The 14856-nt window shown below is 47.8% G+C and overlaps 1 protein-coding gene across 2 annotated transcripts in view; it reads left to right on the top strand.

Annotated features, from left to right (window-relative positions):
* Positions 1-5479: 5479 nt before the first annotated feature.
* The window catches only part of KANK4 (KN motif and ankyrin repeat domains 4), a 67252-nt gene continuing 57875 nt past the window's right edge, over positions 5480-14856 (top strand). For both annotated transcript variants that reach the window (XM_036911262.2, XM_057500271.1), the window contains exon 1: positions 5480-5684. The gene's annotated coding sequence lies outside the window, so the exon portion shown is untranslated. The remainder of the gene's footprint in view (positions 5685-14856) is intronic.

The following is a 14856-nucleotide window of genomic DNA, read 5'->3' as shown; positions in this document are numbered from 1 at the left end:
GGTGTTGGCAGTTAGTTCCTTTTGAGAGCTGTGAGAAAAGTCTGTTCCATGCTTCCCTTCTAGTGTCTGGTGGTTTCCTGGCAATCTTTGGTACTCCCCGTGGATCTCTGCCTTCTTCACATGATGCTCTCCCCATGTATGTATCTCTGCACTGAATTTCTCCTCTTATAAGGACACGAGTTGTGTTGGATTAAGGGCCCATCCTCCTCCAATATGACTTCATCTGGACTAATTTTATCTGCAATAACCCTATTTCTGAATAAGGTCACCTTCTAAGGTACTAGGGGTTAGAACATCAACATGTGAATTTGGGGGGCATAATTCAGTTCAGCCTATAACATGTATGTTTAGGAAACATCTTCTTCCAGTCTGTGGTTTGCTATTATAGTCTCTTAATAGTATTGTGATAGATTAAAGATGACCATAAATCCTTTTTTACTCTCCCCATTGAAAGTTCATATTTATTATTATTTCCTTCTGAATCTAAGTTTTGCCCCATGACTGCTTAACCAATAACAGTCTGTGAGATGCCCTGGCCATAGGGAGAGGCCATGTGTAGGCACTGCTGAGTCAGCAGCCCTAGCTGAGCTCCCAAACAATATCCGGTATTTATAAACCTGCCATGTGAAAAAGCCATCTTGGATGTTCCAGCCCCATTGAGCTGTAGATGACCCAACCCCAACCAGCATCACATGGAGTAAGAGATCTGCCTGGCTGAGCTGAGAATCATGAAAGAGAATAGAATGGTGGTTGTTTATGTCAGTAAGTTTTGATGGACAGGAGTTCTTAATTGTGATGTATTTCAAATTTATCAGTGTTTTTCTTTAGGGTTAGTGCTTTTGTTGTCTTATTTAAGGAATTTACCTCTGAGAACATGAGTATTTTCCTGTTATATTCTAGAAGCTCACTGATTATCTTTTACATTTTAATCTACATTATCTAAATGATTTTTGTGTATGATATAATGTAAGGGAATCTTTACACTGATTTAACAATATAATTATTGCATTTAATAATAATTCCTTTTGAATTTATAATAATAATTTTGAATTTAGAATTAAGTGTGTAGCATAAAGCACCAACATGGTAGTAATTTAACATCACAAGTAAGTAAAAGAAACTTGAATCCTCCATGATTGTATTACTAACTGCCCTCGTATCACTCCCTAAAGATCTCATGGCAATGGAAGCTTATTTATTTATTCATTCATAAGACATTTATTGAGAGGCAGTTTTTACATTTATATATGCCAGTTTCTGAACTAGGTGCTGAAACACACAAATGACATAGAGGCCTCTCTTTATGTAATTACAATCTCACATGAGAAATGGGCAATAACACATGGTTTAAATCGTGCTCAGTGGTAAAAGAAAAACAGAGATGCTGTGAGAGTGGACACTAGAACTCTTAACTTAGTCCAAAGGTTAGGGGCACATCAGAGAGATTCTTTGCAGAAGTGATGTTTAAGCTGAGACTCATGGGATGAGTACTGATTATCTAGACAAGGAATTGAAAGGAGAAAAATTCCAGGCAGAAGAGCACACAGCATGTGCAGAGAAGCTCTGGGCAGGAAGGAACCCAGTGTGCTGCAGGAACTATGAGGCATCTCCGTGGCTCCTGGGAGGAGAGATGGCAAGGGGGGCACAGGCTGAGACTGGGAGGCAGGAAGGAGCTAGACTTGTAAGTCTTCTTACAGGAATCCAGGCATTACCCCAAGGGCAATGGTATGCTTTTAAGGTATTTGAATCAGGGGAGTGGCATGGTCAGATTTGTGTTTTTTGAAGATCACTAAAGTTGCCTTGTTGATCACAAGGCAGAACATGAGCAGTGTCTGACATAGGCTTCAAGATGGCATGGTCGTCCCAAGGATGGACAAATCCCATTGTCTGGGGCATCAGGAAGGCCTTCATGGAGGAAGTACTGTTGCACAACAGAATCACTAAAACAAAAGAAAATAAGGTGTGTGTGTGTGTGTGTGTGTGTGTGTGTGTGTGTGTGCGCGCGCGCGTACTGGAAGTCAGAGAAGGAAGGGCCCAGGTATAGGGAGCAGCCTGCACTCAGTCACAAAGCTAGGTTAAGTGTAGGACATATTTGGAGAATGGTAAACTCTCCAGTTTGGCAGAAGATAATGGCAGATAAGCCTGGAAGGATAGGTTGTGGATATGAAGAGCCCAGGAGGCACATATGGATACATATAGGTATAGCCAACCTTCATAATATGTGGATTCTGTTTTTGCAAATTCACTTACTTGCTAACATTAATTTGTAACCCCAGACCAATACTTGTAACACTTTCACAGTCGTTCACAGATCTATGCAGAGTGGTGAAAATTTTGAGTCACTGGGTGTGCACTTCCCAGCTGAAGTTAAGCAAGATGACTCTCTGCCTTGTTATGTCAGCTCTCACGTTATACTCAAGTGTCCTTTTTGAGGTCTATTTAGTGGTTTTTTTTTCATTTTTGAACATTTTCTGTGTGATTTCACTGTTTAAATTAGTCCCAAAGGATAGTGCTGAAGTGCTCCCTAGTGCTCTTAAGCACAAGAAGGCTGGGATGTGCCTTATGGAGAAAATTCATGTGTTAGATAAGCTTTTGTTCAGATGTGAATTATAGTGCTATTGGCCATTAATTCAATGTTAACAAATCAACAATTTTTGTTAAAAATATAATGTGTTGTGTGTGTGTGTGTATATACATATATACATATATGTGTGTGTATATATATATATATACTATAGTCTTTAAACAAACATACAAAACAAGGTTACGAATTGATCAGTTGATGAAAATGTGCCCCAAAGCTTGTAGGAACCTAACCCTGTATTTCCCCTGGGAGCAATGATTCAATATTAGCAATTTCAGTGTTTGTGGCTGCTTTAACAGAACTACCATGAATAATGAGAACTGACCTTGTCTATGCACACACTCCCCAACCCCAAGAACCCATTGTTAAACATTACCAACACACCACTGACTGAGCCAGACCCAGCAGGAGCTCACAGCGCTGTGGACCCAGCTAACCACACACTGCTGACAGCTGAGCAGTACTTTCTTGAAACAGGATCTGAGTGACTCATATCCATGTAAGCTTCAATTTCCAGGCCCTGACTTAGAGAAGGTTTAGTCTTTGGAGTCACAAAGACCCACATTTGAATCCCACCTCCCCAGTTTACTGGCTGTATCTTCAGGCAAGTGATGCTGTGCCTCATTATCCTTGATAGGAAAGTAATAGCCACTTCACAGTTTTATTTTGAGTCCTAATGAGATCATGCTTGCTCCACATAGTGCCTGGTACAACATGATAGACTGTGAATGCTTGTCAATCCTCCCACACTCTGTTCCAAACTCCAGCAAAAGGTGGGATGAGGAGGCATTCTGTCCTCTGCCTGCTGCTCAGTCCTTCAGAACTTAAGGCAACAGCTGCATTGTGCCCAGTCATTCTAAATCAGCTATTGAAACTCACACTGTCTGAAAGGTAAGATTGCATCTTGCAGTGCAGATGCCCAGACCTGAGATTCTTCGACCTGCTGCCTGCAAGGACCCACTTTCCAATCTAACTTTCCAGTCTAACCTTGTTGCTTTCCTGTGATGACAGACCAAATGAGCAATACTCTAGCTGGTGTCTCTGTGCCTGTGGCTTCTGGTTTTCTGGGAGACAGGTGGTGGGGGTATTTGCTTAGTTCATTTCTCAATAACCTAATCTGGGATCCAGAACCCCTGGCTGCCCCAGTGTGGACCTTGCTTCCTCTGACTCAGCTTTACCCTCACTCAGCTTCATCTCTGAGTCATGAAAGCTCACGCTGAGCTTTCGAGGACAGCTGTCTGGCACACTCCTGCTCCATCTTCCCAGGAAAGGTGCTATGTCTCCACACCCCAGTGCCAGACCCATACCTAACTTGGCTCACAATCCCCAAAACCAAGAAACAGATTCTTAATGAGATCAGAGAATGCAGAGGGAAGAGCCTCCAGGACAAGAATCAGAATGCTTGGGTTTCCGTTACAGCTCTGTTAGCTTGTACATTCGTGAGCTGGTCAGGGAACCCTCCTAAGCTGGGGTTTCCTTTTCCATAAAATGGAAATAGTAATCCATGCTGGGCCCATCCCACAGGGGCACTGGAAGGCTCAAATCAAACAATACGAAATATCCCCGACTCAAGGGCAGAAACCCCTACTCCATGGGCCAGATCTGGTCCATAAACTCATTTTGTTTGAATAATGTTGACATATAGATATCAATTGTTTGGCCTATTTTAAATGAGTTATCAACAGTGAGTTAAGGGAGAGTTCACTTAAATGTCTTGATTTGCAACCTCTTCTAAAAATATGGAAAGATATGGCCATATTAACTTCCTGCTCTGAAAGGCAAAACGACTAGTGCTGAGTAGATGCAGCCCTTCCCCTTGGGCAGGAGCCTGGAGCTGCCTTCAAACTCACCACAGTCCCCACTACTCCCTACTACTTCCCAGTACTGAGGTCAAGCCTCTGTTGCCATTTGTTATCGCTCTAGGGGCATCGATTTGCTTCCAGCGGAGCCCTAGTGAAGCAAAATCACTATAATCATGTTTCCATAAAACTGGGAAAATGAGAATCCCAGAAGTGTCCTTTGCCCCAAGTATCTACCCTCTTCAGGGTGTCAGTGTCAAAAGCGAAACTTCTTTCGTTAAGTTTTATAGGAGCGAACGGAAGGCCTTTGGAAGGTGTCTATGGCGGGTCAGAGCTGGGAGTCCCACAGCCTCCACTACACTTGACCCCGCCCCAGCCTGTTCCTCCTCATCTGTAAAATGAGGTAGGACCACCTCTTTTCTCCTGGGTTTATTGTGCAGAACGCATGGCACTTACATGCTGGTCATTCAACTCTGTGACTGAAATGCAAATATTTTGAACAGAGAAAGCATTCTGGAAGGTGGGAATGTGAAATGAGAGACTTAGGATTCCTGAGTGGGCCTAAATCAATGACTGGGAAGGACAAAAGCAAATGGAAAAAGAAATGACTTAGAAGAGAGAAAAGTTCGGTTACATCCACCCCACGCTCTGCCTTCCTCCCCTGCAATGAGGAGATCCCACTGGCTGTGGACGGCCCTCACTGCCCTTGGAATCCAGCACCAAGACTGAGTCCTAGCCCTGGCCTGGCTAGGTCATTACTCGGTGTGATGTGGTGTCTCCCCAGCTCTAAGATGAGGACAGAAATGCCCCACGGTCAGTACTCTAGTAGTAACGATGAAGGGAGACACACGTATGTGAAAGCGCTTTGGAAATCGGAAAAGCACTCCGCGCAGATAGGAGTTTTCAGCTCTCTTTTCAAAAACTTTTTCTTCCAGATTCTGTCCATGGGCATTTTGAGTTTATCAAGGCTTAGACCCTCCCCTTGATTTCGCAACGCTGCCCCTTCCCACACACCAAAGCCCGCGCGCCGCGTCAGGAGTCTTTTTTTTTTCCCCCAGCGAAGGCGGGGACTCGGCGGCGCTGGCAGCCGGCGACGGCGGGCGAAGCTTCGGCCGGCCGCGCCCGGCCAGTCCCGCAGCGGCCGCGGTGGGTGCGCCCCACGGTGAGCGCCCCGGGCCCCAGGCCGAGCCGCCGGCGAGAGGCCGCCCGAGGGGTGCGCGTCCCGGCCGACCCGCGTGCGCCAGCCCGGGACTGTGCGCCCCGAAGCCGGGCGGTGCGCCGGCCTCCCGCCGCTCGCCAAGGTAAGGCTCTCTGCGACCCCGGTCCGCGCGGCGCGACCCGGTCTCGGCCCCGCGCCCGGCCGCCCTCTTCTGCCTGGCCGCCCGCCTCGCCCCCTCCCCGCGCCGCGTCCCCGGCTCCCCTTAGGTAGAGGCTGCGGCAGCCTGGGCAGACCTGGCGCCCTCGTTTGGGGTCCGCGACAGCGTGCGGAGGGGGGCTGCCCAACAGCGGGCGCCGCTCCCCTTCCGCCCGGACCGCCTCCCCAAGGCCCCGTGCTGGGGAGGGGGCAGGCCGCGGTGTCCTTGCGGCTCGGCCGGTGCAGCCCTCGCCCAGAGCTTCGGAGCCGGGCGCTGCGGTCCAGGATGCAGCTTGCGGGACTAGGACGTCCTGCCGCCGCCTCCAAGGACTACCTGGAACCGAGCTCTTAGCCTCCCTTCTTTCGACAAAGACGGCCCCCAGTCCCCATCCTGGTACCTCTCGGCCTCTGGCTGAACTTTCCAGCACTCCCGTTGGGCCTCGACCTTGGGTGGAGTTTGTGGGGTGCCTCTCAGGGGCCAACTTGCCTCCAAGGGCGCTTTTGCTGAGCGCGCCACTTGGTGAGATTCCCTCCCTCATCTGCCCCTTAAGGTCACACCTTTGAACCCAAATACATTGTCCATGTAGAGTGGCCAGTTGCTTAACATGGGAGTTGGAAAGTCGAACCCCATGCCCTCAACACCAGGTCTGAATCTGCGCTTTTTGTGGGCATCTTCCGGGGCTGCAGGAACAAGTTTTTAGTTCCTAGGTGTCCTAGGGTACAGGCCTGGGGGGCCAGTAGGAGACGTTTTCCATGAGAGGGAGATGGAGAGCCCCCTCTCTCCCGGGATGGCCACCTGAAGCCTGTGCAAAGTCATTGATGAAGTAGGGTCTAGTGCACAGCGACCAGGCTGAGGCCTGCAGCAAAAGCATCTTGAAGTAAACACAATTCCCAAGGACCTACTTACCTACCTGGGTAAACCAAATGCAGCTCTTTAGAGCCTTTCAGAACATGACCACAGGAGAACCCACAGCTACACGCGGACTAGAAGCTGAGTCCACTCTGATCCTGCCTTTTCAAGTCCAACTCTCTGCCCGTGTCCAAAATGCATCCTCATTGGACCATTATGTGAGTTTTAGGGAATGTTAAAGTTCAGAGAGAATGGGGAATGGCTTGGGGTTCACACCAGACTTTCATTCAGTCAACAAATACTTGCTGTGTGCCAGGCACTGGCCAAGGTGGTGGGTACAGAAATGAACAAAACTGGCGCTGTCTGGCCTCATGGAGCTTGCAGTCCAGTGGCCAAGACTGACATGCATCAAATCACTCAAATAAATATAGGGTTACAAACAGTGCTGAATTCTTTGAAAGGAAAGGATAATGAGAATCTGTGATAGGTACAGTAGTTGCTCAGGCTGAAGGCCAATAGGAGTTAACTATTTGAAGAGGGTGGACAGAGCCTTCTAGGCAGAAAGAACAGCATGTGAAGGCCCTGAAGTGAAGAGCAGAGTCCTTTAGAGGGACTGAAAGACTCTTTGCCAAGTGACGATCAGGGGGCCGAATGGGCAATACCTCTTCTTCTGCATTCCATTGCCGGGGCCCACCAGAACCTTCCTTCTTCAGCTGCAGTAATGGGCAGTAAGAGCCCCCTGGCTGGGACAAAGAGGGAGAGACTGACAGGCAAGTGCTGGACTCGCCCCCATGCAGACACTTCCTACCCGTGCTTCGGTCAGACAGCCCATGCCCATTCCGGGTGCCAAGAGGCAGCAAGGCCTTCCTCCACTTGTTCCCTATTGCCCACTGTGCTCACTGACCAAGACCTCTGCCCAGCACTTAGAAAGAGTCCCACTGGGAGTGGTGGCTCATCCTAGACTTAAAACTTTCTTTGCCTACAATGTAAAATTCCTTAGGGTGGCTTACATGGCATTTCCTAATCTGGACCCTGCCTGCCTTTCTACCGCATTTCTGGCTTCTACCACTCCCCAGTCTCCCCACAGCAAACCCCTCTCAGTAAGCACCCTCCATGTTCTACTCACAATTACACTTTGAGCAGTTCCTAGAACACACATTGCCTTTGCACATGCTGCCCTTTATCTAAAGTACCCTTCCAACTTGTTCACCAGTGAATGTGGGCTCAGCTTTTAACTTCAGCATTAAACTTACAGCCCCCCTCCTTCCCAAAGGCCTTTCCTAACTAGAGTCAAATGCTGCCTTTTCTTTGTTTCCAAAGCCCCTTGGATGTGCTTCTGTCACAGCAAACATAATGTCTTCACTGAGCATGATAAAAGCAGGACTCTCCTGTCATATTTGTTTCTCAGTTCCTAGCACAGAGAAAGCCACTTAGAAGGTACTCAATAAATGTTTACGATGAAAACATCCAGTCTATTATTTCTTAACTATTTTTTATGGGGGGGGGCCAAGCCTTACATATATCTTCTAGATTCTAATGAAAATGATGGATAGCTCCTGGATATCTAACATAACATATCTTGCATACGATATCATGTGATTCACAGCCATCCCCTCCCCCACTGGCCCCATTTCCAGAGCTTTGGACTTTAATTTTGCAGGAAACAGAGGCCCAGCAAAGTGCAGTGACTGCCTAAGCACCTACAGCTGGTTAAGAGCATTGCACCCCCGAACCCCCACCAGCTCCTGATGCCTAATCCAGGGCTCCTTCCAGCTCCCTCTGCTTCTCTTAGCCAAGCAGCCTCCTTTCGTCTCTGCTCCTTGTGAAGGCCACTGCTCATGGCTGGGAGATGGATATCTTGGTTTTGCTTCAGTTCAGTAGCAGCCTAAGGTGTGACAGGGAGAGAAATCTTATTATGAGTAGAGTTGACAATTAGGAAGATAGATGGGCTGCCCCTTGCCTGCAGCGTTATTACATCTGTTTTAGCTGGAGGAAGGTTATGTGTGCTTCACAGTTTTCTTCTGGGCCCAGGATTGGGCCATGTGGACCCGGTTTGGAAACACTCCAGACACGATCATTGAGATCAGGGGCTCAACCCTTGGTCCTGTCAAAAGGTTCTTCCCCATAGACCAGGCTACATGGGAATGAATGAATGAAGAGAATGGAGTTCTTATTGCTGCCACTGGCAGTCTTGTCTGCCTGCCTTCTGCTTTCTGCAACAAGACACCTACTTCAGGCTTCTGGGCCAAGCAGGACCTTCTTATCTGCAGATCAGACTTTTCATTCACTCAGTAATTCACTCATTCGTCAAAACTGTATTGAGTCTCTGCTTTGTACCAGGCACAATGCTGATTCCAGTTTGTAAGGGAGGGTCATGTGTAAGTAAGTCAGTGATACACACATGGTTCTGCTCTGCAGTGGGGAAGGAAAAGGCAGCCTTTATTTCAAATTCAACCCATACCTTGGGAGGTGTGGTAGGGGGTCAGTTAGGCCTTCTTAAAGCAGAGAATATACTCATTTTTAAAACTCTGATCTCATTCAAGTTATGTCATCTCTGTGAGGGACTCAGTTTTCTTAACTGGAAAGTGGGTTTGACAAGTCTTTTCTTGCTTATCTCTGGGCAATTGTGCAGATACAATCATCACATTTTAGATGACAGAGCCACCCACTTCTGCAGGTGAAGCAAGAGCAGTGCTGTATAGTAACAAGGATCATGTGTGGCAGGCCTGGCACATGGAATCCTTGCAATAATCCTAGAGATAGTTACATTCATAACCCCAGATGTAGAGATGAGGCAAATGAGACTTGGAGAGGCTCAGTGACTTGCCCAGAGCTAATGGAACTGATAAATGATGGACTGGGATTGACAGAGCTCTGTCTTTGGAGGTCAGATGCCTAACCACTTTGTGCTACTCTGTAGTGGAGTATCTGGGACAAGGTGAAAGCTTGGAGGTTAGGGCGACTGGGAATTGGAGCCTAGATCTGTTGCTAACCAGCTGTGTGATTTACAGCTAGACCCCTAAGCTCTCTGTGCCTCAGAATGCTAATCTCCCAGACCCAGAGTTTACTCTAACGAGGCTTCTAATAGGCCTTTCTGTGAACAGTTTCCAGTCTCCATGAAAAATATTTCAAAGTAGGATTCAAGGAAAGAAGAGGGGCCCCCTGCTAAAAATAGGTCTGTCTGTTTCCAGGATAAAATAAGTGCTGCCCCAAGATTTCAAATAGATGGTTAATGTGATATGCAGGCAGTTATAGATTGGTGGTGTCTGAAGAAGCTGGCTGAATGTTCTTTCTCCAAGGGAAAAAAGTCTGTTTTCAAAAGGACCACCTCACTGTTGCTTCAGGGCCCTGAGCCTGGGCTCTGCCCCTCAGATAACTTTCCAGGGATGCAGGCATCGTGGGAGGAAACATAAATCCCAATTCCCATCCCTTTCCCCATTATTTTTCCCCCAAAGTAAATAAAATGTATTGGCTGGGTATATGCTTTTTAATGGGGCTGTGGCTTTCCCCCCTTTGCTGGAAGGATCCTTTATATCTTCTTTGGTATGTATTTCTAGTTTGTTGCTCTGATGTCAAGTGATAAGGGGGCAGAGAAATATGACCTTGGGGAGAATTTGCTCCATGCAAAGATAAAAGAACAGCCCTCGGTGCCAATTTCCCTCCACAGCCTGATTTCTGCCCAGAAACCAGAGACGCCAGCTCTCAGTGAAATCAATTTTGGTTTTCGCAGCAAGGCACCAGGCAGCAGCGCTGAGCGTTCCCAGGTGCTGTACTCATCGGCTGCTCCTTACCGTGTTGCTCTCTTCTGTCTTGGAAAATGTAGCCACTCCACTCCCGGGGAAAGGTTTAAAAGACCAAGAATGTCAAGTTGGGCGGTTACTGAATATGTGGTCAGGGTCTACATTTATTAGGGAGGCATTTCATCAGTAATGTTCGAGTTTTTTAAGAGATTGTGTTCATGTATCATTTGTGTGATTTTAAATAAATATTGAAGCCATCACCTCTCCGCTCCTCAAGTACAGAAGGGTAAGAAAGGGAAAATGGCTTCACCATTATGTAGCCCTGTGAGCCAGAGCAGATGATTCAAGTTTACTGAACTACAGCTTCCTCATCTGTAAAATGCTGTTGTTAGTACCAACTTAGGGTTCTTCTGGTACAGATAACAGGGTGTCCCTTAAGCTGATTCTAAGGAAGAGGGTGAGGAGCCCTAAAATGCAGCACTGATATCTCAGCACAGACCAGGGAGGAGGGCAGGCACCCTCTGGTGGAGAGGGTTCTGAGTTCGAGGCTTTCCTGTTGGTGCAGCCTGTCAGTGGTCTTCACTTTGATGCCATCAGCTCAGCTCAGCACTGCCCACCAACCTCCCTCACCCCACTACCACATGAACCTCTCCCTTGTTACTGAGTCCAGATTCCAGAGGATCCTGTTGTCTGAGCTCAGTGCTCTGGAGGCTGAGCCTTTCTCCCCAGGCTGTGTCCTGGCTGGTCTCTGGTCTTCTGGCCTGGGTGGGGGTTGCTACTGAGGCAGGCTTCCTCCCTGGGCCAGTTAGAAGGGAGGGGATGGAGGAGGGCGGAGGGCAGAGGGCAGTCGTGCCTACAGAACTTGACCTTTTGGGGCAGGAAGGGCTGTGTGTGGAGATTCCTCAAGAAGGAGGTGATGTGAGCTGGAACTCGGGAATATGCCCAGTGCATATTGTAAAGGACCTAATAGAGATTGTAAAGGACCTAATAATAGAGATTCTTAACTGGGGTTTAATAGCCCCAAGGGGCCTGTGTATAGAATTCAGAAGAGTCTGTGAACTTGGGTGGGGAAAAAAATAACATCTTTACTTAGCATTTTCTTTGATTATGAATGATGTAGGCAACAAACCACAGTGTATTTGCAGTACCTGCAATATTGTCACCAATAGAAATGACATATTTTGATATCATATTTCAGCTGCTGCAGATATCTTGAACTGTGATTTATGCCCATTGCAGCTTTGAAATTATAGCTGTTATTATACCCACTACTAGGGCTTATTATTTAATGCATTAATAAAGAACATCTATTACCATATTACACACTCTGTTTTTAAAGTATCTAATAATTATATTTCAATGTAATTGGGTTTTTTTGTAGTCAAGCTATGTATTTTATATTTTTAAATGTTCTGAGAGATGGTCCATAGGCTTCATCAGTCTGCCAAAGGAGTCCATGCACTGAAAGGGTTAAGGACCCCTGACAGGAAGTGTGTAGGCTTTAGTACCCAATTTCCCACCCTCACTCACCCTAATCTTTCATATACCCATCTATCTCTGCCTAATTAGCACAAGACATTCTTGAGCAGTAGTAAATTTCATTTAATAGTTTGGCAAATTTGCAAAAGCACATAATTTGCGGTTGGGGTAGAAGGTTTTGATGTATACCAGAGGTTAATTTACAAACTGCAGGCACACATGGGCAACTGATTAGGTAATTCCTATCAGCCCACAAACCCGCCAGTCCCTGTGTTGATCGCTTGGCTGACCCCATGTAAACCAGACCATTGAAACAACTAGAGTGGACGCTGCATTGCTGAGAGATTAAGGAGGTTCCACAGACTAATTGATGAAGCACTTGATCAAATGCAAGCTAGCATCTTAAGAAGGAGAAGTGGCTGTGAAGTGGGTTCTGAAATGGAGGGAAAGCAAAGGAGGCAGCCGGGAGGAGGGAGGGAGTCAGCGGGGATGTGGAAGAACCTGCCAGATGTTGAGTTTGAGGCGGAAGCTTGGGAAGAGAAGAGTCCACTGGAGCAACTTTAGAACAGTGGTTGGTTTTTCTACCTTTTATTGGAAGTTTAACCTATGCCAGACACTGTGCCATACCCTTTCAATACAGCAGTTATTATTCTTCACCAACAACCCAGTAAGGTATGACTGTTCTTATTCCTGTTGTCCTGGTGAGTAGAGCAAGGTTCTAAGAGGTTAAATACTTGCTGTAGGTCACAGAGGTATTAAATGGCGAAGCCAGGAGCTCAGCCCAGGTCTGGCTGATTCCAGAAGGCTGTGCTCTTAAAAACCACCATAGGCAAATGCACAAGAGTCTGTTTGGGAAAACCACAGCTGCTATTTTTGATGTGCTGAGAAAGTACTTAGTATCCATCCCTGTCTTCCCCATCCTTCCCTGCAGCCTCTTGCCATCCCACACCTCCTCCCTTCCCCTCTCCACCCTGGGTCCACTCTCAGGTGCACATGCAGCAAAAGTGAGGATGGGATGCAAATTAAGAGTTATTAGGGAGTCAGGAAGAACTGGGCTTGAACTCCAGCTCTGCCACCTGGCTATGGCCATGCTGAGCCTCAGTTTTCATAGCTGAGGAATGGAAGCGACAGTGCCTCTTTCCTGATGTGCATGTTCTCTCTCTGGTGCTTCAGTGCCAGTTTGCACAGTTCTTCCCACCTGAATGCCTCCATTCTCTTATGCTGGACACTCATCCCCATGTTCTTCACCCATGGGCTCCCCTTGGAGGGCTTCCCTGGAGCCCTCAATATGGTCTACAAGCAGCAGGCAGCAGTCCTTGCTGCTGTGGGCTCTGGCCTTGGAGAGTTCATGAATGCGCATGTGAGGCTGCTTCCTCTGGGTGTGAGCTCCCTCTTCCCAGCCCAGTGCTCAGGGCACAATCAGTCAAGGAAGGAGTCCAGGAGTCCTTTTCAGGAGCACCTTGATTAAACCAAATGAACCAGATCCTCCAGTCCTCTCTGCAGGACTCCATTGCATATTCCTGGCACCTGTTCTGGGTCCCATCACCTAGAGCTTGTCTCTAGGAAACTTCACTGGTCACCAGGACTGCCCCCTCATCTTGCAGTGGAGGACACCGAGGAGCGGAGAGGCCCTGGTGGCAGAAGGGTGAGTGACTGAGTTGGAAAAGAACCCAGGCCTCTTTCACAAGCACACTGTCCAGCCCTGACTAGTGCTTCAGATGTCTCTTCCGCACTGTTAAGCAGCTGATATTTTTGGGTGAGGGGCCATTTGTGGAGGACCTGAAGTCGCAGTCTTCTGCCGTTGCCCCACTCTCGTGCCTGCCGTGGGGCTGGTCGGAAGACCTTGCTTCCTTCCCTCTCACTCTATCCCCATGTCCTCGGCTTTGCCAGCTGCTGAATGGAGCCCTGTGTTACCCAGGCATGTGGGTGGCTGCCTTCGGGTGATGCCTGGTGGTGCCAAAAGACTCTTGCCCTGAGAACTCTGCCCACTGGCAGAGCTGAGGCCTCAAATTCTCCACATTAGAGTCGTTCCTCTGGATTACCGTTGTCTTCTCCAGAGAGCTTTGTTCAAATGCAAATGTGTTACATTACCCCAAGTGGAACCTGCAACCCCCCCACTGTGGCCTTGTGATGAATGGCAGCCCTGGGCTCCAATTAGGTCCCACCACCTCCCTCTCCCCTTTTCTTATCTATAAAATGAGGATACTAAGAGACTGCATTGTAAGGTCACCCCAAGGTTGAAGTGAGATGGTGCACATAAAGCACGGACACAGAATGAGGAGTCCATAAAATGAGCTTGTTCTTTTCTTTCAAAGAGTATAGGATTGTTTGGTCAGTTCTCTAGTCCGGTTCTTATTAGGTTTTTTAAAAAATATTTTGTATATTTAAGTCATGTGGTCTCTTTTTGTTTTAAGATTTTTTTTCTTTTCTAATTATAAAATGGTTTTGAACTTCATTTTCTTGGCTTTAAAATAAGGTAAAAGATCCTATCTTACTGGTTTGTTCAGGAGTTAGCCGGCTAAAATGCCTGCCCAAGGCTGTCACTGAAAGCCTGGTGTTCTGAGTTATCCCGCGCTGGGGATTGGAAGCCCCTGGGAGGCGAGGTTGGGGGACAAGCTCTGGGTGAGTCACTAGGAAGGAGACAGAGGATGACTAGGGAGGAGAAGGGGAAAGTGAGGGGACCCTGCCCCTCCACCCCAGCTGCTTGGATGTGAAATCTGGGTGGGAGGGGACTGGGAACCCTGCCCTGGCTCTGGAAGAGCATGGACGTTGTGACCTTTCCCCAGATCGTTTGCTTTCTAGGCAAGTTCTCTGATGTTCTGAATTCCCTGGAGGAATGGTGTCCTTGGCTTCCCTCCCTGGCTTGACTTGGGTGGTATGGTGGTGAGGGCAGAGTGTTCCTTACCCCTCTGATCACACAGTGAGTGTCAGTGGGTGTTGTAAACCGCTCCCTTGAGTGGACAGTTGGCTTTTGAGGACCTCAACCCAGGCTACAGTCTCTGCAGTTTCTCCTGAGACCAGCATAGCTCTCAGTGGCCTGGGCTGGGGAG

The sequence above is a fragment of the Manis pentadactyla genome, chromosome 4 (genome assembly GCF_030020395.1).
Source record: "Manis pentadactyla isolate mManPen7 chromosome 4, mManPen7.hap1, whole genome shotgun sequence".
NCBI lineage: Eukaryota > Metazoa > Chordata > Mammalia > Pholidota > Manidae > Manis > Manis pentadactyla.
Note: the sequence above shows the minus strand (reverse complement) of the source record. Positions and strands in the feature narration are given on the sequence as shown.